Source organism: Phycodurus eques, chromosome 11, assembly GCF_024500275.1.
Source record: "Phycodurus eques isolate BA_2022a chromosome 11, UOR_Pequ_1.1, whole genome shotgun sequence".
Classification (NCBI taxonomy): Eukaryota; Metazoa; Chordata; class Actinopteri; order Syngnathiformes; family Syngnathidae; genus Phycodurus; species Phycodurus eques.
Window position 1 is genome coordinate 5,853,401 of NC_084535.1, and position 20,519 is coordinate 5,873,919.

A 20,519-nucleotide genomic window follows, 5' to 3' on the forward strand; every position below is an offset into this window, starting at 1 on the left:
AACTTTTTACACCAAGTACCACCTTAAAAACGCAAATCAAATCATCTTCCCCCATTGATATGAATGGAAATGCCATTACTCCATTCCAGCTCTCTCCCCAAAAAACCCCAATTTCTGTTTTTTAATTAGGAAAAATAGCACTATAATATTGCACTTTATAAAAACATAATTACATCAAAAGTAAAGAATTAAGTAGGCTGTGTGTCATGATTTAATGGTGCAATCCTATTCATTGTGCTGCTGACTGATTGTACAGTCATGCAGACAAGCGAAGACTAGACTGCTACTGCTACTACTGTAAAGGACTCAGTAGGATTCTCTAATGTTAGTCATTTTTCGTGCATGATAAAGAGTATATGCCTGTGAGTATTGTTACATTATCTGTTGCTCCATTATTTAGGTTTGTCCCTTGCTTCTAAAACTGCAACTATGGATGCTAACCGTTAGCCTGCCACTTTTGTTTTACCTTCTCTGTTAGCATTAAGATAAGCGGCCTGTTTAAAAAAAAAAAAAAAAAAAAAATAATAATAATAATAATAATTAAAAAAATAATAATTATTTTACTGCTGTATGTTTTAATAAAATGCAAAATTGTAGTGTTATTTTCCTATTAAAAAGTTACACATTTTTCAGTTGATGTTTTTGGGGGGGCTGGAACGGCTTAATGACATTTCCGTTCATTTCAATGGGGAAAGATTATTTGATGTGTTTTGAGTTGAGTTCTGAGGAACGAATTAAAATTGTAAATCAAGGCACCACTGGCATGGGATTTTCATATGGTGGACTAATCAGTCAAATGAAAAATAGTTTTGCAACATGACACAAGTGCGCTGTTAACCCTGAGGTCTTCTTTTTTTTTTTTTTTTTGCTTTCACTACTTTTACTGTCTCTGTATAACAGCAGCAGTTCTTGTCATTCCAGGACAGCCCAAGTACACCGTGGTGCTAAGTATGGCAAACCCAACGTTGGGTGGCGCCAGAGAGCAGTAAAAGGAAAGCGAGGGGAGAGAGAGGGGGCGCGAGCCGAGCGACTCACAGGTTGTGTGTCTCCCTTTTCGAATTCCACTGTGTCATCAGCCGTGTGAATGGATGCGTGTGTGTGACCATCTGAGCCACCTGTCAGGGCGGGAATGCAACCAAGAAAACTCCCTCACTGGAAGGAAAAACAGTCTCTGCTCCAGAGTCGCCTGGACCTGTGAACGCTTCACTTCAACTTCAGCCGGTGCGCTCGGACGAAAGTGAGCCGCAAGCTGTCTGAGGGGGACAGAGAAGATTATAGGCGGTCGGGATTGGGGAAAAGCTTCCCCCCTTGGGAAGATTATCGGCTTGAGCACATGTGAAGGACATATACCGGCAAGAGGATTAGGTCATGTGCACTCCTGCCTACTTGTCATCTCTCCATGTTCTTGTCCGCTGAATATTTGCACAATGACCTTTGGCGCACTTGGAATACAACGGTCGTGGCTTTGAGGTAAGACAATGCAAATTTCAAAATGTAAAATGGTCACTATCTCATGCATTGCACTATTTTAGCCTGACATGACATACCCACTGTGTGGGTCGAATGGTTACACATGCTTTATTAGAGACATTTACACACACCTTCCATTCAACAATCTGAATGAAGGACTAATTTTTAATGGTCATCTTTGTATCCCCGGATTGTTACACGGTTATTACCCACGCAGCGTGTTCCATCAAGTGTCCCGGGGAGTCGACACTTCCTGGAGCGCTGAAGGCAATTTGCAGGGCAAGCTCCGAATTTAAGGGCAATTGATACTTGCCAAGGTGCGTTCAGCGTAATAATGATAATAATAATAATAAAAAGGATATTAACCTGCTCTCATCCGGTCCAGCAAATGTGATGCGACAACCAATAGGCATCATCCATGACACTTGGATGTTTTATTGTTGGACTCCATGCTTTTTATGAAGGGGGGAAGTTACATGGTAGAATATAAAGTGATTCTCAAACCTTTTTTTAACAATTTTTTTTAAAAAGTACCTCCGAAAAAAGTACTTTTTATAAGTCGCCAGCACATTACGAACAGTTTGTGTTAACGCTGTCCTTTAATATAGAAAAATAAAAAAACTGCCTAAATAATTATGTAATGTATTGCATGTGAAAGATAAATAAAAATGTACCTCCAGTAAACTGTTGTGTACTTAAGTTAAATACAACTGAACTGTACTTAAATGTACTATACTTTAAAATTAAAAAATCTACTTTACTCCATTAAAAAATTTTTAGCTCACCGTAACATTCAAAAGGTTGAACACTAAACGATTGAATATCGGAAAATTAAATGTACTTAAATAAAGATTCAATTAAAATGTTCTCTGCAAAATGTTACCTAAATGTTTGAAAACAGTTCTAAAAGGTTAGTTAAATACAACTGAATTGTTAAGAAAAAAAGCCACTGTAACATGCATAGTTGAACTAGTTAATTCAATGATTCGTGGCATACCACTAGAGGGAGCCTGCGTACCACTAGTGGTCTGCATGCCACACTTTTGAGTATCACTCTTATAACTCATACACAGACGGCACAATCTAAAATTGATGAGCTTGTCTGCCAAAGAAAGTGGTACGTTCTTTGAGGGGAAAAAAAAAAGAAGCCTAAAAGATAAAGTGCACACGCATTTAGCGCTGACTGAACATCCCGAGGGCACTCAAAGTTCACCATTGTTGTAATCAACTGGCATGAACTTAGACTGGAGTCTACTGGTCCAATAACACAGATCATCAACTTAGCTCTTGTCGGTTGCCGTGCTTAGTGACACTAACATGGTTCGGACTACTTTAGCGGCCGATAGATTGGTGGACTAGGTTGTTGCCATTTGTGTGACTGTTATTACCATAAGGGGACGTTGCCTGTTTAAACACCCTCACTTTTTCTTTTTTTTTTTTTTTTTTTTTTTTCCCGCACCCTCGGGGGAGGTGTGTGTTTTGCTATTTTAACATCCACCCCCTCCCGGTGAAATGTTCCAGAACCCAGACTTTTCAGTGCACACATGGGGGATGTGGGCGTTCCAAAAGCCACACTTTTCCCAGTTAAAGGCTTCGCCACCCACTCTTTTCATCGCACCCGTGAGGGCATGTTGGTGTATTTACAGCCACACTTTTCACACTGGTATTGGATGCATCACATAATCCAACATCGGAGCCAATGAGGCCTTCCGCAAATGATTGACGCACTCTCTAAAAAGGGTTTGTAATTGCACACAGATGCCCAGAGGACCATAAAGCATCAACACCATGCATCTAGATTGTACACAATCCTCAACCCATGTTACATAAACAACTGTGTTCAGTAGTTAAATTATGCAACACAAACAAACCACCTTCATGAGTCTCATCAATGGTATTAGCTAACATCCATCCATTTTCTGAGCCGCTTATCCTCACAAGGGTTGCGGGAGAGCTGGAGCCTATCTCAGCTATCAACGGGCAGGAGGCGGGGTACACCCTGAACTGGTTGCCAGCCAATCGCGTATTAGCTAGCATATTAGTCAAATCAAACGACTGTGGTTATATCATCTTCCCAAGCAGTGTAAACAGTGTATCTTGTGTTTCAGTTTTTGTCCACTTTTAAAAAAATTAACGTGAAGAAACCGTGTGAAAGGCCGTATGCTCTTCTGGTTTAGGTCCATTGTATTCCCCAACACCTGCCTTTCGTCGGTATTACTGAATTTGCTATGAACTGACAGGAGCTTATCTAATAGGATGAAATTCCAAATACTGATAGCGTATCTCCACGTAACATCGCCTCTACTTCCAATGAGTAAAAGCCCGTGATCCTGTTATCCTGTTCTTCACATGCTCCCTCTTCGCTGATGTGGATTTAGCTGATGAGAACCCTGCTGAGCTGCATCCACAAGTTTCTTTAAGGGGGCCCAGGGTGGGTGTAAGTGCGCTACACGCGTGCGGGGAATCCTTAATTTATTTATTTTTTTTTGCTGCAGGATGTCTCTATCAGTCATGGGCCAGGCCGTCTCTTTCTACAGGCTCACGTTTGGAGAAATGAAGAGCAGCTTAGGTCAGGCCAGTTGTGAAGTCAGCATTGATATTCTGTCCGTGTGCTGCTCCATAGGCAGCCCGTTGTCACGGTTCGCGCAGTGGGATCGAGCCTGATCAATGCTCGCTTGGGAAGAACTGTGTGGCTAATTTTATTGGCTATTACAGGAGACATATTATGGAAAATTGACTTATAAATAGTTGAGTCTCTGGAGTGCCAGGGCACCCACCAAGTGTGAAATTACACAACCAAGTAAATCTTTCCTAATCTACCCATTTCTGAAAATGGGTATTTTGGGGGCCATTTAGAATTCTGCCGGATTGTGACTTTGTACGGCTAGTGTACATAATAATGGCAAATTGGGGCCAATAAACCATGTTGAAGTGAGGGGAAGAGCTTTTGGCCAGACCATAGCCTTGTCTAAATAGCGTTAGATTAGATTAGCGTTAGCATCATCAGCCTACTTGATTGTCCCATTAATTCCAAGATGCGCCTATCCGTGTGGTCACCTCGCTTACGTGCGCTCTAGTATTGTTTTTGTTTTTTTCGTTCGTCTTTGGAGACATTACACGACTCACTTACACAAGGGGAGACTTGCTAAGCATCAAGGAGGCTACTCTGGACTTACTTTCGCAAATCAGCTCAGTTTTTCCCCCTGAGTTACTCACCGGAGCAGCGACCGCGGTCTTTGGCGCATGGAGGCGACGCCACAGAGCGAAGCGAGCCGGCATCCAGGTGAAACTCCGCAAGAGAGCATACCGACTGGCGTTTCCATCCATCCACCTCACGAATCTACGCTCCCTACCCAACAAAATGGACGAGCTTCATCTTCTGATAAAGACCAGTAAAGACTATGTATGTTCCGCCACCATGTGCTTTACGGAGACTTGGCTTTGTGACGCTGTACCCGATGGGGCTGTCCATCTTCACAGGGAAAACTGCGACATGGAATCATCGGGGAAAACAAAAGGCGGCGCGATATACTTCTATATCAACAAAAAATGGTGTAAGGACGTCACGGAGCTCAGCGCACACTGCAGCTTGCATTTGGAGTCGCTGTTTTTAAACTGTATTCCATTCTACTCGTCTCGCGAGTTCGCATCACTCGTTCTGGCTGGTGTCTACATTCCGCCTCAAGCTAACACGAACGCTGCACTGCTAATGCTCGCCGAACAAGTAAACGAAATTGAAAAAAAACACCCGGACTCACCCCTCATTATTCTCGGGGACTTTAACAAAGCTAAACTCAACCACGAACTCCCTCAATACAAGCAGCATGTTGTCTACTTGTCACTTTAAACTGCATACACTCCTTGAAGTCTCGGCGCCCTTTGCACAATGGTCATTGCACCGGACTATTGCGAGATTAGTCATTCGAACTGCTCTAAGTGCTAGAGGACTCTGCATCTTTTTGCACAATTGTAAAAAAACAAAAAACAAAAAAAAAAGTACCCGCATTACCTGATAACTAGCAACCCTTTATTGCTCAGTGACTGTTTTTCTCAATGTCTTTATGTCTTAAAAGTGTTCTCTGTCAATTGACAGTCTGTTGTCTCAAACTACCGGAGACAAATGTCTTGTGCGTTTTTTGGACATACTTGGCAAATAAAGATGATTCTGATTTGTTGAGATAGTCATGCGAGCGGTATTTGTTTAGCTTGTGTGTCTGGTACATGCATGGATCTGCACACTGATGAGTGATTTGGCAGCTTGGTGATGAAGTGCTGCCTCCGCGACTGAAAAGTGTACTGTGAAAACATAAATGATGCTTCAGACATGTCGCCACTTGCCTAGTTGCCACGTGGCAGTTGTCATAGAAACTAAAGTGTAATCTGCATTTGCTCCTCAGTACTGGGGGCGGGGTGAGCAGTGGCTAGTGGCTCATTTGCATGAGACAAAACCAAACCTTCCCCCCCAAGACTGAGTGTTACAAGTGGATGTTAAGTGCACTTTAGTTCTTTATCCTTTTGTGTATTTTCTAGGAGAAAACGGGGAACTGTTTTAAACTGTGATTAAAAAAATAAATTAATAAAATAAATCCAGAGTTCATCTCTTTTCAACTTGAAAAATGGGGCATCTGGTAGAATCTTGTTGTTACGTTTTAATTAATTGATTAAATTTGTCTCACTTTTATTTGTCCTGTTTTGTTTGTGGTCCTTCAATGCACCTTGTGCCACTGAAAGTATGTTTCTGCTTCCCTCCCGATGCAGCTTCTAAAAGTTGATGCTGTCTAATTTGCTGTTACAATTTGACTGTATTCCCTAACATTTATTTTTGTGTTCGTGCCAAAATGCCGTTCATTTGTTATTTAGGCTAGTATGGTAGCTAATATTGTTGATGAGCCTCATGTGAGTGTGGTTTGTTTGTGTTAAATAATTTAATGGCCAAATCGTCATTTAGTAAGAGGGGGTTCATGATGGTGTACATGCTAGATGCGTGGAGTTGATACTTTATGGTCCTCTCCATAAGTGCTTTGTTGCCATCTTTTGTCATCTATACGCAATTAGTACCCCCTTTGAGAGGCACCACTTGTTTGCAGATTTCCGCTATTCATGACATAACTCTGTCCCTATCCCTCCTGAATAGGGTGGCTAGCTGTCTTCTCTTAAAGAAGGCTACCCCGTTGTAGGCACATGGCCATTTCAACCTGAGTAAAAGTAACCTTTTATATAATGCTCACAGTATCTGTTTGCATTGCAACAGACTGTATTTCTTCACAACCAACTTTAGCAGGCTGAAGAACTTACCCTGGTTTGACCTTGTAACACCTTGATCTAAGCTGTCTTCCGTGTTTGTTGTGCACTAAATATCACATCGAGTTGTTACGGGCACCTCATGTGGATCCTTCATTTTCACTGATTTGCAGCAGGGATGAGAATTAAATAAGACCTCTGAACGGCAACGGTGCATCCCGGATTTCAAAGGGATCCTTATTTATATTTATTTATTTAAAAAAATTTTTTAAAGCCCCTTTCAGTGGCATCAGGTGCAGTCGTGGCACACTGTGTGGCCGTTCAGCATTCTCCTGAAGATTTATGGTCGGCCGAGTAGAAAGATTTATCTGTCCCGAGTGCATGAAATTGCAATGCTCTGCAGTATTGCGTCCAGGGGCGGCGTGGGTGACTGATTCGCCGAAGGGTCGGGGTGGAGAGGCACAAAAAATCAGCAAGCTCCATTTCAGGTACATGTGATCAAGGCTTTGTTTTTCTTTCTTTCATCCCTTTTGTTGAAAGACAGAATGGAAATAAGCACAAAGGGGCAACCACTGTGGAGCCACGAAGAACATCCATTTGAGGAGTCGCTTGTACTCGAGTGCAAAGGTTTACGAGTGGTTGCAGGAGGACGATTCTGACGAGGCCGCCTGCCTTCCAAAACTTAGCTTAGAAGTCGCTGCTCATTTGCATTTCATTATTTTCTACTTTACGCACTCAAGAATGAGAAATGAGGGGAGAATCCATATATTTGATGCTGTGTGAGACGTAGAGTAGCTGGCCTCATCCTTCACTGCACTCGACGGTGTGAGCATCTTGCGGCCCACTTGAAGGACGCGAGCAAGTGCAGGTGCGCCGTTTGTTTCCCTGCTGCCACTGATGACCGCCACAGTGTCTGCCTAAATTGACAAACATTGACAGAGGCAGGTCGTATCAGGTTTCAAGTACTTGTTGTCAGCCATGTGTTCCTTCTTCACGACGGTGGTTGTTTGCACTCAGACGAAAATCATTTGGAAGATAAGGTACTCCACTGCGTGACAGTGCACTTCGAGTGGCTTTAGTGTTGCGCTCCTTCAGGGCCGAGTAAGTGAGGCACCTTGGAGTTCACTTGGTGGATCCTGGAAATCACAGTAGATGTCCCACATCCATATAAGATCAGTCCGGTGTTTGCCCCTGTGCTCAGTTCTTGTATCAAAGCCCTGATCGTGTAAAGCCCAAGGACAATACAGTGGTACCTTGACTTACGAGTGAACTTAAAACAATGGCAGCGAACTTCACAATAAGCAACAGATAGTGAACAATTCTTCAAAAAAGAGGGCAAGTGCTTGCCTTAAGCTGTTTGTTGCCACTCCCAGTTAAAGCGTACTATAAAACAAAGAGAATTACACTATCACATAAGCCTACCGAAAGTCTGCTAGCTTAATGCTAGCATAGAATGGGAAATGCCACAGATGGGCTAACTGAACTAGCATTTATATATAGCGGTAGTTATAAACCATCAAACAACTTCTATTTGAACACAAAATGGTAGCAACACAAGGGGACAGAGCATACAGTACTCATGAGCATATTCTTTATCCTCTATGAAAAATGTCAAATATTATTGCAGCTAAGCTTAGTTGAGGCGGTCTTCTGGTGTGTTTCATCTACGAAATCTACGATGGTGGCTCTCCTTGCCCACGGCTTAGAACTTGAAAAATTCGTACCACTGTATATAAACTGAAATGGTCACATCTTAATTTACTTACGAATGTATTTACTCAGTGTGAAATCTGATCTCTTTTCATTAAACATTATTCTGTTGAATGAGTAGCAACAGGTGGATACACAGGTTAATTGTACCTTTTGCCATGTAGTGGAAGAGAACTTTAAATGTTCTGTCTGTCACTATATGTTGCTGGCATAGATAGATGGATAAACAATGTTATCTAATGGACGTTATTATTTTTTTGGAATGTGGGAGGAAGCTGGTGTACCAAGAGAAAAGCATGGGGAGAACAACACCACGGAGACAAACCCAGAACCTCTTGACTGTGAGCCGAATGAACTAACCACTAAGTACCGTGCTCTCCTCCCTTACATTAATTGACGAGTATAATTCAGTGGCTTGGTGAAGTACTGCCTCCACAAGTAAAAATACAAACCATGCTTTAACTTTGTCTTCGTGGGGTTCGGGTTCCCCTTAGCTCCGCCCTTGGCGTCTTGGTAACGAAAGCCATTCTCTTCTGGGAACACCTTGCAGTAGAGGTGGGCGGGGTGAGCAGTGACTCATTTGCATGAGACGGGACCGTGGAATCAGATTAATTACTGGCACATACCCCATATTAATACTAGAATCAGACCACGAAAACTGAATAACTTGAAGTTCTTTAATTAAAAAGTTAGGATGCATAAATCCCCGCAGAAATTTCACTATGTATGATCTTGTGAGCTCGTAAAAATCTGTTCTACATAATCACATGATGTATCGGAGACGATTGGGAAGCCACAGACCGTGCTAATTGATACCGTTCCTTCCTCATTGGCCTTAAATGTCAAAACAGTCAAAAGATTGCGAGCCGGAGTTTCTCTTTTGAGCTTCGGCTGGTAATTCGAACTCCGAGCCGCCTTTGCCAGAGCAAAGCTGAACTCCGTGTAAGAAATCCGTGGCCAGCTCTCCGTCGAAGCATGAAGGGAGATGATTGCATATAGTGTAAGTTATCTCCGCGCGCCAATGCCAACAGTTTCCAAATGAATCAGGAGCCGACTGGTGGTGAATATTAAAAGGCGACGCTTTGTGGATGCAATGCTGATTTGTTCTCTTCCTTCTCTTCGTCCTCTCCGCCTCACATATTTTTTTTTTGTCACAATACAATATGACGCACACGCGGCTTTTGTTTCTCCATTTGGAAGTTCCGTCCCTTCGAGAAATATGAATAAAGGAATTCCTTTTGCTGGTGGTTGCATCATTTGCTTAAAACAGAATGGAACCACTGTAGTTGAAAGCAAGTTGCCCAAAAGACCTCAGTTCAGTGAGCATCAGAGGATTTATAGGGCTTACTTTGGCTTTTTGTGACACTTTCCCAAAGAAAGATCAGTCTCAACAAGTAGTGTAAAGAGAAAAAACATGCATAAAATGTTTTTTTATTGCAGTGGTATGTGAAAGAATTATTATTATTATTTTGTAAACATTTATAACATGAAATATAATAAAACATTAGAAGCTTGTAATTTAGCATACAGCCTGTGTTAAAAAAAAATAAAAAAATAAAAAAATCCTGTCTTGTAAATTTCTTTCAGTACTGATCAGTTATATTTATCTTTTAGGTACATTACATTTGCATTTGATCTTTGAGAAGCGTTTAAAAAAATAATTATTCAGGTCAATTTTTTATTTACGTTGCAATACATTTTAATTGAATCATTGTTTAAGTAGTTTTATTATTTTCCTATATTTAAGAGCAGTGTTAATATTACAACGGATTAGATTAATACCTAATTATTGGGAATAAAACATCTAATTTTTGAAGAACACTTAGGCCTACTAGGTTCCTGTATTTTAATACAGGAAGTCCTCGATTTACGAACGAGTTCCGTTCCTACGCTGGCGACGTAACACGATTTTCCGCGTAAGTCGGATTTCACCGTTAAAAGTCGAAATTTACTGCAAAATACTTCTTTTACGGGTATTGTCCCACGCGATTGTGACAGAAAGCTCAGTGTGTGTGGGCGTGTGCGTCGATGTGTGAGTGAGACGGGAGTGCGAAGGAGGAAGTAGTGCGCGCCGGTGCGAGTGTGTACAGTAGCAAGTGTAGAGATGGCGACCGGGGAAGAGTAGCGATTAGCGGAGGACCCGTTGACGTTGAATGTGCAGAGGAGCTCATGAAGCCATTAAAGCAGCAAATCGGTGCTTCGTGCCTTTATTGTTGCCGCCACCCAGCTCAGCTGTGCAAGGAGAGACGGGAGTTAACCTCTGCGTCTCCCGACAACGGTCATGTGACCGTAGCAGGAAAGGTTAACACTTCGTGTAAAGAAACTAAAATGAATTAAAAAAAATAAATAAGATGCTGTACTTACCATTACTGCTGAGTGTGTGAAAAAAGGAGGGCGAAAAAGGCGAAGATACTCCCGCTGCACAAACAAAGAAGCACGATGCATTAGCTAAGCAGAAACACTATGGTGCTGGGACAAGATGGCGGACGAAGCACGGGCGTCGTAAAGTCGAAACATCGTAGGTCGAGTGTGTCGTAACTCGAGGACTCCCTGTATTGGTCATTATTTTGGTGCTTGGAGAGCTAGGTATTTTGTAAGTGGTCCTTGGTGTGAAAATTTGGATAACCACTTTTTAAAAAAAAATAAAAAATGTTTTACTGTAATTGGTCATGACCATTTAAATTTACAAGAATCACCTAAGCGTCACGTTATTGTCATTCATCACTAAGCCTTTGCTTTACTGTATTTACATTTTACTCTTCACAGTGGGAGGCAGCATGGTGTGAGCTAGTGGTTAGCACGTCTACCTCACAGACAAAGATTCTAGGTTTGAATCTCGTCACAGATCTGAAAGATTGGGGAGGCACTGTATTGTATATAAAACTTAATGAAACAAACCGGTTTTATAAAGTGTAATTGCTGTGTAATGTAGTATACTGTATTGTATAGTATATACTGTAAGGTTTATGATTTCCCCCAAATGTGCAAAAGCTCCCGTGGTGGATCGGAGTATTAGGCAGCTGCCACTGGGGCCCCCAATTAAAAGTGGCCCCGAGCCGATGTTTAGGTAAAGTGAATCAATAAATGAATATTAAGGCAACAGCTGCTCGCTTGGCCTCAGGGTAATGCCCATCTAATGAGCAGGAGCACATTGGTACGTTAGGAAGTTAACGTTAGGTCCGCTCTCACAGGTGGGGAGGAATCATTTTTATTGTTTAACCCACAAACAGGGTCAAAGGTATGAAGGGAGTTGGGGTTATTTTCATGAATGTGCTGCTCACGGCAAGCTGTTTGTTGTAATTATTTGCTCATGAATTTCCCTGAACAAAAATCAAATACTGTAGAGCGTAATCATGTGAATTAACATACTATGATTATGGGACCATAAGAATAAACATTTGCATGGCAGCTTTGGAAATATTTACACTTCTTGGTTTGATCAGGGAAATGAAATTTTCCTTGACCTTGCTTATCATGACACCCTGGTGAATAACTGAACTTTTGTACTGTATTATATATTTAGAATTTTATTTTCCAAATAATGCATTAAACATTTTCAAAAACATACACCTAAATAACTGAAATGGTTTGTTGTTTTATATTTTTAGTATTAAAGGTTTTTCTATTTTTCTTTTTTTTAGTAATATTATGCAGTATATAAAACATTAAATAACTGAACCGGTTTGTAGGTAATATATATATATACATAAAGTTTTTTTTTAAACCAGTTTTAATATTGTCAGACATTCATTTTCATATAGGTTTGTGAATATATTTTAAATTGTATTTTTAAGTGCCTTTTTAATTTGTTTATTTAATTCTTCATTTATTGAATGAAATATATGTTTTCAAATGATTTATCTAGGTCTTGCATTCAACATAAAATAAAATATAAAGAGGGGATCTAACAATTATTGCGTTTTACGTAAAATACAATATAAATATGGGAGTTTAATGTGTAAAAGCCTTTATTAACTTTTAAAGGGTAGGGAATTCACATTATTACAATGGTTACTTCATTTGCATAGTCTTTCCATTTAGAACACTAGGCCATGTTTGAATATTTAACACACTGCCGTTGTAACATCTGTTCTAGCCGGCTGATGCGTTCAGTGTATCTGGTGTAGAACAAGAGCCACTTTATTAATCGTATGAGTAATTTAGCTGCCATGAGAGATCTCCAAACAGAGAGAAAGTGGGCCGATCTTGTGCGAGTGAAGGATTCTTTTGCAGAAAAAATATTACTCCACACACTTTTGAATGACGTTATTCGAAATTCGGTTTGGTGAGTGTCAAGTGTGCTCCTTCGTTGGAGGCTGTGAGGAGCCAAAAAGGGGAATTTGGAGATTCAATATCGATGGCTCAGTATACAACTGATGCACACAACACTTTTTTTCTCCCCCAGCAATTCAATACAATAGCTGCTGACCTTCGATTTTATTATAATCAAGGCCACATATTAAATTACAGTGAAAAACTGTGTGTGTGTGTGTGTGTGTGTGTGTGTGTGTGTGGAGCCGCTTTTCAGTCATAACTAGTAAAATTTGACTCTTTCAAACATGGATTAACCCTCTCCACCCCGCCTCCAGGATTTAAAAAAAATCTTGCGATAGACGGCCTATATTTAAACTATGTGCTCAATTTGTTCTCCAGGTTCCCAAAAACTGTCCTTCACTCTCTTAAACCACCACATGAGCCTTGAGCAATTAATACAAAACAGAAAGGTTCCAAGCTTTCATTTTGTTTATGCCAAATTCTCAAGTCCAAGTTGGTTCTTGTATGGCTGGCTTCGAGGCTTCAAGGTTCATTTGTTTTGCCCAAAACTCTCCACGGGCGGTACGGTGAAACATTATGTGATGATGTGTTGCACTGCGTGAGGCAAATGGTGGTCACATCAGATACTTTACATTTTAGAGTAGCCTTTTATTGTGGGCAGCCAAAGGCACACCTGTGCAATAACCAAGATGTCTATTCCTCATCATGATATTTGAGTAATAGGGCTATTGTGTACTTATTTACGTTTTTTTTTTTTTTTTTGCTTTGAGTTGCTTTTTTATCATAAGTATTGGTATTTCTCCTTAAGTAGAGAGTCTGAGTACTTTTGCCACCTCAGTGTGAGCTTCTCTTTTATACAGAACATGTGTAAGTCAAGTCCCACTAAGCGTGGACTGTGTCTGTTATGCCAGGCAGATGGTCTTGCCTGGTCTTTCGTCATCCTCTGATTTCATCAAACTAAACTATGCACCCAACCCAAAACATACTCAACAGTTCAATATTCACTATTAAGCAAGTCAAGACATTTATGTGAGACTTGCGTAAAGTTAAGTAGGAATACATAGAAATCGATTTTCCATCATTTTCCACATTTTCCATCAGTATAATCACGATAATTCTATATGGTCGGGATATTTTGACAAAAGTATGTCAAGAATCAGACATAATGGAACTGTTTTAAGCTGTGAAAAAAATGCACAATACAGTTAAACCTTGGTTTTCGTATGCTCCAGTTTTTTTGTGAGATTTGCTTTTGAACGATTTAAAACATTATTTTCCACTGAGATTTTGTCTGGGTCTTTGTTCATCTGCGCAGTTTTTGTCAGTTTAAAAATGGTCCGTACCAAACTTATCGTTTTCACTATGCCATCCAGTCTTTTATACGGTTACTATAGTTATTCTCGATAAAGTAAATTTTTTTGTTGTTAATATTTTTGGGTTTCTGGAACAGATTATTGAATTTACATTATTCCCTATGGGAAATATTGCTTTGGTTTTTGTTCAATTTTGGTTTTAGTCAGACTTTTTGGGACGGATTAATCAAGAAAACCAAGGTTGCACTGTATTTATTTATGTTTTAATGCTCATACATTGTTGATGGCAAAACATAAAAATCATCATCTTCACTTTGCTAATGTGACGTCGTGTAGGGTGAATATCTTCTCTGAACATCCCTTACAGTGTACAGTATATTTGTGGAAATGTTTTGGTCACATCTTTTAGCATGTATTTCATAGTGTACATCTGGCTTTAAGAAGAGGCCTCAAAAACTCAAGTATCATATACTGTATGATTCTTTATAGGGTTTAATCTGCAATTGTTTGACCTCAGGGGTCTCTGACTCTCAGTCCACAAGTGAACCTTTTCAAGATCAACAAATTTCATCCCCCCCCCATTCATTAGCTTGTGTGTGTGTGTGTGTGTGTGTGTGTGTGAGTGTGTGTGTGTTTTCCTGCGAAGAGGTTTACAAAACAAGCAGTTTTCCCCTGCAGACGTGTGACGCAAGGGCTCCGTTTGACTCGCAATCAGTGTTTTCGCAGGGGTTGTGGTGGGGAAAACTTAGGGAGAGATTGCACAAGTTCATACCTTCTTTTGGGCATGAGCAAAGCAAGAGGCGGGGTACATCCTGGAATGGTTGTTGATCAATCGCAGGGCACATATAGACAAACAACCATTTACACTCACATTCATACCTATGTGCAATTTAGTGTAAGATAGCCAGCAGTTTGGTAGATAGTAAACAATGCTTAAAAAAATGGCCAGTTGAGGTTTACTGTCACACTAAACAAACAAATAGCATTCCACGTGTTTAAAACACCCACACAACTTTACCTTCTGCTAGCTTAATGCTAACACAAAATGCAAAACACCATAGATGGGCTAACAAATAGTATCAGTAGTCACAGGCATGTATTTTGTATTCGCTGTGGAAAAACGACTAATATTACTGCAGTTTACAGTCACTTACAATAGTTGTGAAAGTCTTCATTTGTCTTCATGACTGTTTTCTACTGCCCCCGATGGCCAAGTCCCACACAACAAAAGGTGTCACAATGAATTAATCATGAGGCACAAACTGTTTATTTGCATTGTATTTTTGTTATTACTATGTTGTATGAAGTACATTGTAGAGTGCTATTTTCCTTATTAAAAACCACATTGTATTTATTTATTTTCATTTTTTTGGGGGGGGGAGGCTGGAACGGGTGAATGGCATTTCTGTGCATTTCAATGGGAAAAGATGATTTGAGATGCAAGTGTTTTGCGTTGCGAGTGTCGTCATGGGATGAATTAAACTCGTATCTCAAGGTACTACTTCGGTGCCATTTTATGTTATCTTGGTACTATGGAACTATGTTGAAGTGAATTGAGGAGCTTCATTGGAACAAAATTTGTGGTTTGTCGCCATCTTGTGGCCTCATGACATCAAGGAACTCAGTTGAAGTGAGTTGAGAAGTTTCAGTTAGACGCAAGTTGTGCTTGGGTGTCAGCTTGTCGCAGTTCTCTATTGGCAAGTAATAATCTCTTTGGAGCGGCGTGTCATTTTCAAAATTACCAGTACGACTCTAACTCACTCTAACTTTGCTATTTATAGATATGTTTTGATAAAATTAACATTTTTGTTATTCTATAAAATACTGTGAACATAAATTCCCAATACAAGTATTGTCATTTACAGCAATTATTTGCGGAAAATGTAAAATGGTGAAAATACCAAAATGGTCCAGTCTTTTTTTTTTTTTTTTTCAAGTCCTGTACTTCATTAAATATATTTTTTTTCTCTGCATGATAGTCTAGTGTGCTTCTGAGATGCTTTACCCTTATTTTGACACTTTATATCAAATATTTCATTAATCCCACTGAGTAAAGGAGCCTGAGAAGTGTGTTTGAACATGACAGGCTCAAGGGGGATGAGGAGGGGATGGGGCTTTTAATGAAGAGGACAAGGTTTTAGCTTGAAGGGGGTGGGGAATGAACGCCGAGAAAGAGTGGGAATTACTTGTCACTTTGAAGTTCATTTGAGAGACGCAATTAAATGGAAAAAGTCCAGTTTTATTTCCTGACCGCTTGCTTCTCGGACCGCTCTGCGTTGTGGCTTTGCACAGGAAAAGGGATGTTTTTCCACTGTATTTGAAATGTGTTGAGGACCATTACCTTAAAAGTGGGTCACTGTAACAACAGAGGAGATAATATATACATATATATATATATATATATATATATATTTACCTGACATACAATTGATTCGGCCTGTTCTGGTTCATTTCCAATCTGTTCATTTCAAATCAAACCACACCTTTAGCTAGTCTGTAAATTCTGACCTGTATGCCTCTCATATGTATACTAGTGCAATTTTCCCCATTTACTTCCACTTGCACAATCACAATCTCCATCCTTATAACAGTCGCAACAGGTGGTCCTATTTCACAGTGCATTTATATATCCGGGGCAGGCTGCTTGGAGTAAGAAAGTGGTTGAGTCGCCTCCCGTTCTGTGGCGAAGGTTATCATCTTGCGCGCGCCGTCAGGCCGTCTTGCGAGTACGACGACAGTGTACAAGCACATACACTACCTCTCGCCTTTTACAGGGGTGAAGTAGAAGGCTGTGAGGGCTCAAACTTTGGAGTCCTGATACATATAGAGCTACAAAGAAGACATGCTAAATAAAAGGGGTTTAACTGTACATATACAGTAAACTCGCTGCGGTGAGTAATTGATGCCCCCGAAATATGTTTAGACTCTCGTTAGAAACTCGTTAACTCCAATCTTTGGTAATCATCAGCAACAGTTTCTGACCACGGTAGTTTTTATGTCAAACTCTTTCGAAAACAGCATCACACAAACAGGAACATTTTGACTTTTCCAAGTGCAATTGTGGCGCTTGTCTGCAAAAGACAACAAACAATTGAGATTTCACGCCCCTCAAAATTAAAGGCATTTTTTTTTCTTGACTACATAAGCGTCCCAGAGGCATAAATCACTTGCATTGTTCATTGAAGATTGCCTTTTACGAAGAAACATGACCTTGGCATTGACTGTCATTTCCATGCCAGACTTGTTTGCATTTCTAAGGTTACCAATAAATGAATTTCTTCCTTGCTAGAGCCTTCATCAACAGATTGAATTCACAATGGTTCAAATTTATAGTTGACATTGTGCCGCAGCGCAGGAGTGTAACTAAAGTGGCATTTATAATCTTTTTCCAAATAAAGTTCGGATGCAATATTTTTTTATTTGGGAGCTTGTCCACTCCTTATCAAAATTTACACGAAAGGCTATATTGGTCAATGCAAAGTGATTCTACCTTTGAAAAAATGTAAAACTCATTCTTCAGTACACGGATTGCAAAGTAGAATGTCATCCTAATGAAATACCCTCCCCCCCAATAGTCTTTCTCTTTTTGGGAAATACCAGAAGTATATTTATTAAAAAAACAATCTTTTCAAGAAGCAAATCTTGCCCAGCTTTGGATAGGGATACCAAGTCCTCAAATGAGAAGTCCACATTCTCTTGGCATACTGAAATGTTGGAATAACAATGGAGCTCAACATTATTATCGGAAATGAGGACAGGCTTTGGACTGGTGAGATTTGTGAAATATTGTATTTCCTCATATAGTGGCTAAGGGCATTTATTTCAACATAAAAAAATGTAAATTGCTCACAGTAAATTACCCAATAAATGAGATTTTCAAATTGACAAAATAGGTTACATAAAAAATACTGTTTTTTTTCCTTTGGCTTGCAACCAAAAATTTGAGAAACAAGCTCTGGAGCCTTTCCTCACAAAAAAAAAAAAAACCCCAAAAAAAGAGGCCAAGCTGTTTTTTTGGCATTCCTAGTTGAAGTTTATTGTCAAACTAAACCTATAACAAAGTGAATTACATTTTGTGTATTTACCCAAAGCACATAATTTGGCCTCACAAAAGTCCACTTGCTTAATTGTAACACATAACAGGAAATGTCCTCAACGGGGTAACGAAACTAGCATTGATATTGTTATAAACCCTTGAACAACTTACATTTTAACACAAAACAGTAGCAACAACTGCAGATAAAGCATATAATAATACTCACAATCATATATTCTTGAAAAATGACTGCTATTACTGCAGCTTAAGTGTGACGGTCTTCTGTGTTTCATAAAATCTGTCGTATGCCTATGTATTATACTGCCCCCTGGTGGCTAAGGCGTGCACACCAGACACGCGATGAATAAAATCATGCTGCACAAACTGTTTAATTCTTTAGAGTCTATTTAATTAGACTTACTGTATGTTATGATAAAGTATAATGCTGTAGAGTCCTATTATCCTTATTAAAACATTATAAAATGTTGGTGTTTTTTGGGAGGCTGGAACATAATGGCATTTCCATTCATTTCAATGGGGAAAGCAGATTTAAGATTTTTGAGTTACGAGAATGGTCACAGAATCAATTAAACTCGCAAGTCATGGCATGTGACACGCTGCCTTACTACAGTATCTATGGAAAGACGGTATTTGGGATTTCTAAGTGCTTGGATTTGATCCGGGCAGCCTGTTTAGTATAGTGGTTATCAGGTCTGCCTCACAGTACGAATCAATTCCACATTTCTAACCATACACGTTAGGTTCCTTTAAACTCAAATTGTCCATAGGTGTGAATGTGAGTGTGAAAGGCTGTTTCTCTTTATGTGCCCTGCGATTGGCTGGCGACCAGTCCAGGGTTTCTCGCCCTCGTCAACTGAGATAGGCTCCTGCTCACCCGCAACCCTACTGGGGGATGTGCTGTAGAAAATGAATGAATGGATGGATGGTTTTGATACCAACAGTTGAATGTTTTTGGCACCATTTCCTTGTGTCCCTCTGTGCCTTGTCTCTTTGCCTGATTATTATTCTCAGCTACGTCTCCCTGGCAATCCTAGCGCCCTCCGCGTCGATCAGTCAACGCCTTACCTCGCCTCTCTGTCCTTATGTCTCCCACCTGTGTCTTTTCTTATCCATGCAAATTGCCCGAGTGTGGCCTTCGCTTCTCCTCAGTTATTTATTGTTAATCCTTTGTTTGGTTTCCAGCAGTGACTTAAGTGGTGAAGTTCCCTGCTTGTCAGCGTCTGGTGTAGTTCGGGCCAGCCTTGCCCGTTCCACCAGTTTAATTAGTTGGCGCTTTTGTTTCTTTAATTGGTCGTAAGCGCCTCATAAGTTCTGTTGTTATTGTTGTTATATTTTGTGTTTGGGCCCACTTGCTACAAATCATGCCAGACGCTGGCTTCAACGCTATACGATGATGACATCACTGCCAGCCGTCCGAGTTAATATGGATATTTGGATTCTAAGCCCATCAATGGCAGTGATTGATGAGATGATAGTAACATTTTTGGCGTAATGAAAAGAAAGGATGGGGGGGGGGAATACACAGAACAATTTTTAAGGGACTCGGACAACCAATTACAGTGACCCCTTGACTTACAAATGCCCCAATTTATGAGTTTTTTTTGTTTTGTTTGTTTGTTTTAATAAATAAGAGGCATTACCTTTTCCATGTTTTTGCTTCATGTTGTGAGCTGAAATTTGAGTTTGGCCTACTAGCAAGCTTCAGAAGCATTGCTACTAGAGTGAAGTGGAAAAAAAAAGGAGGAATTAAGGTTGTTTATTTAAAATACATTGCTCTTATAAATCTGTTACCGAAAAATGGTGGTGTTTTTTGGGGGGAGTGGAAAAAATTACAGTTGTCCGTCACCATATCACAGTTAAATTTTTGCGTATTCAATGTATTACAGATTTTTAAGTTGTACATATCTAATTTTGGAACACAGATTTTTCTCTATATCGCGGGATTTGATGGCAATTATTTCCCACACAGACTGTTATTGCAGAGCAATACGTGTGAGCTGGGAGGAAAGCGTGAGTAAAAAGACAGATATCCAAAGTTTGGGATCATTTTACACTAAGAAAAAAGAGGGTATAACGTGCAATGTGTCTACTGCAAGGCAGAAGTGGCTTATACAACTGCACGTTTACAGTTAAGTAAACATTGTAAAAATAATTCAATACAGCCTACAACCGCTCGTTAGAAGGAATTGTAATCCCGCTACAGGTGGTCAACGATAGACACGGCCGCTGGTGCACTCAGAATCCGGTAACAAAATAAATGCAAGCACATTCATAGACGAGTGGCTAAGTTAGCCAGTTAACAGCCACCCTAACTCTGCATTGTCATTCGCTGACTCCCACTTCACTCCACAGGACAAGCCCCGCCTTTTAAAGCCACACACATTCAGTCACACTGCTTATCCTAGGTAGGGTCGTGGGATGGCCTACCCAAGTGGACAAAAATAATACCTGCA

General features: G+C 40.1%; 1 protein-coding gene across 1 annotated transcript in view; it reads left to right on the top strand.

Moving 5' to 3' along the window:
- Positions 1–1,436: 1,436 nt before the first annotated feature.
- LOC133409479 (protocadherin-15-like) overlaps positions 1,437–20,519 on the top strand; it is a 220,203-nt gene continuing 201,120 nt past the window's right edge. Inside the window, exon 1 of the mRNA XM_061689538.1 lies at positions 1,437–1,470. The gene's annotated coding sequence lies outside the window, so the exon portion shown is untranslated. The remainder of the gene's footprint in view (positions 1,471–20,519) is intronic.